We start from the raw sequence: 2,993 nt of genomic DNA, 5'->3' as shown, positions 1-2,993 counted from the left end.
TTTATCTTTTTCAAAATCTTTTTCAAAAATCAAATATTTTTTATTTTTCTTAGTTATTTTCGAAAATTTTAAAAATATTTTTCAAAAATCTTTTTTTTATCTTTATCACATAATTTTCGAAAATAACATCATTAATTAATGTTTTGATTCAAAAATTTCAAGTTTGTTACTTACTTGTTAAGAAAGATTCAAACTTTAAGTTCTAGAATCATATTTTGTGATTTCTTGTTAATCAAGTCATTAATTATGATTTTAAAAATCAATTCTTTCTCAAAACTAATTTCAATCATATCTTTTCAAAAATATCTTCTTATCTTATCTTTTTCAAAAATTTGACTTTAAAATATCTTTTCTAACTTCTTATCTTCTTATCTTTTCAAAAATTGATTTTCAAAATTTGTTTCAACTAACTAACTAACTTTTTGTTTGTTTCTTATCTTTTTCAAAACTACCTAACTAACTCTCTCTCTCTCTAATTTTCGAAAATATCTCCCTCTTTTTCAAAAATTCTTTTTAATTAACTAATTATTTTAATTTTTGATTTTAATTTTCGAAAATTACTAACCTTTTTCAAAAATAATTTTCGAAAATCACTAACTCTTTTTCAAAAAAATAATTTTTGAAAATTCTCTCTCTCTCTCATCTCCTTCTATTTATTTAATTATTAACATCTCTTCCTCACTCACAAAAAAATCCGAACTCTCTCTCTCTCTCTCTCTCTCTGAGTTCAGATTTTCTCTTCTTCTTTTCTTCTACTCACATAAGGGAACCTCTATACTTGGGCAAAAAGGATCCCTATTATTATTATTTTTCTGTCCCTCTTTTTCATATGAGCAGGAGCAAGGACAAGAATATTCTTGTTGAAGCAGATCCAGAACCTGAAAGGACTCTAAAGAGGAAACTAAGAGAAGCTAAATTACAACAATCCAGCAAGCACCTTTCAGAAATTTTTGAACAGGAAGAGGAGTTGGCAGCCGAAAATAATAATAATACAAGGAGAATGCTTGGTGACTTTACTGCACCTAATTCCAATTTACATGGAAGAAGCATCTCCATCCCTACCATTGGAGCAAACAATTTTGAGCTGAAACCTCAATTAGTTTCTCTGATGCAGCAGAACTGCAAGTTCCATGGACTTTCATCTGAAGATCCTTTTCAGTTCTTAACTGAATTTTTGCAGATCTGTGATACTGTTAAGACTAATGGAGTAGATCCTGAAGTCTACAGGCTCATGCTTTTCCCTTTTGCTGTAAGAGACAGAGCTAGAGTATGGTTGGACTCTCAACCCAAAGATAGCCTGAACTCTTAGGATAAGCTGGTCACGGCTTTCTTAGCCAAGTTCTTTCCTCCTCAAAAGCTGAGCAAGCTTAGAGTGGATGTTCAAAGCTTCAGACAGAAAGAAGGTGAATCCCTCTATGAAGCTTGGGAGAGATACAAGCAACTGACCAAAAAGTGTCATTCTGACATGCTTTTAGAATGGACCATCCTGGATATATTCTATGATGGTCTGTCTGAATTAGCTAAGATGTCATTGGATACTTCTGCAGGTGGATCCATTCACCTAAAGAAAACGCCTGCAGAAGCTCAAGAACTCATTGACATGGTCGCTAATAACCAGTTCATGTACACTTCTGAGAGGAATCCTGTGAGTAATGGGACGCCTCAGAAGAAGGGAGTTCTTGAAATTGATACTCTGAATGCCATATTGGCTCGGAATAAAATATTGACTCAGCAAGTCAATATGATTTCTCAGAGTCTGAATGAAATGCAAGCTGCATCCAACAATACTCAAGAAGCATCTTCTGAAGAAGAAGCTTATGATCCTGAAAACCCTGCAATAGCAGAGGTGAATTACATAGGTGAACCATATGGAAACACCTATAATCCCTCATGGAGAAATCACCCAAATCTCTCATGGAAGGATCAATAAAAGCCTCAACAAGGCTTTAATAATGGTGAAAGAAACAGGTTTAGCAATAGCAAGCCTTTTCCATCATCCACTCAGCAACAGACAGAGAACTCTGAACAAAATACTTCTAATTTAGCAAACTTAGTCTCTGATCTATCTAAGGCCACTGTGAGTTTCATGAATGAAACAAGATCCTCCATTAGAAATTTGGAAGCACAAGTGGGCCAGCTGAGTAAAAGAGTCACTGAAATCCCTCATAGTACTCTCCCAAGCAATACAGAAGAAAATCCAAAAGGAGAGTGCAAGGCCATTGAAATGACCATCATGGCCGAAACCACAAAAGAGGAGGAGGACGTGAATGCCAAGGAGGAAGACCTCCTGGGACGTCCAGTGATCAATAAGGAGCTTCCCTCTGAGGAACCAAAAGAGTCTGAGACTCATCTAGAGACCATAGAGATTCCATTGAACCTCCTTATGCCATTCTTGAGCTCTGATGAGTATTCCTCTTCTGAAGAGAATGAGGATGTTACTAAGGAGCAAGTTACCAAGTACCTTGGTGCAATCATGAAGCTGAATGCCAAATTATTTGGTATTGAGACTTGAGAAGATGAACTTCCCTTGTTCACCAATGAACTAAGTGATCTGGATCAACTGACATTGCCTCAGAAGAAACAGGATCCTGGAAAGTTCCTAATAACTTGTACCATAGGCACCATGATCTTTGAAAAGGCTCTGTGTGACCTTGGTTCAGGGATAAACCTTATGCCCCTCTCTGTAATAGAGAAACTGAGAATCTTTGGGGTGCAAGCTGCTAAAATCTCATTAGAGATGACAGACAATTCAAGAAAAGAGGCTTATGAACAAGTAGAGGACGTGTTAGTAAAGGTTGAAGGCCTTTACATCCCTGCTGATTTCATAATCCTGGATACTGGGAAGGATGAGGATGAATCCATCATCCTTGGAAGACCCTTCCTAGCCACAGCAAGAGCTGTGATTGATGTTGACAGAGGTGAATTAGTCCTTCAATTGAATGAGAACTCCCTTGTGTTTACAACTCAAGGACATCCTTCTGTAAACATGGAAA

General features: G+C 36.2%; 1 non-coding gene across 1 annotated transcript; it reads right to left on the bottom strand.

Moving 5' to 3' along the window:
* Positions 1-1,363: 1,363 nt before the first annotated feature.
* On the bottom strand, positions 1,364-1,467 carry LOC148554083 (small nucleolar RNA R71). The gene has a single exon (XR_015892999.1). It is a non-coding gene; the product is annotated as a small nucleolar RNA R71 (small nucleolar RNA).
* Between the last annotated feature and the right edge of the window lie 1,526 nt (positions 1,468-2,993).

Source organism: Arachis ipaensis, chromosome B7 (assembly GCF_059453495.1).
Source record: "Arachis ipaensis isolate K30076 ecotype BB chromosome B7, ASM5945349v1, whole genome shotgun sequence".
Taxonomy (NCBI): domain Eukaryota; kingdom Viridiplantae; phylum Streptophyta; class Magnoliopsida; order Fabales; family Fabaceae; genus Arachis; species Arachis ipaensis.
The sequence above is the reverse complement of the archived record's forward strand: the minus strand, read 5'-3'. Positions and strand labels throughout refer to the sequence as shown.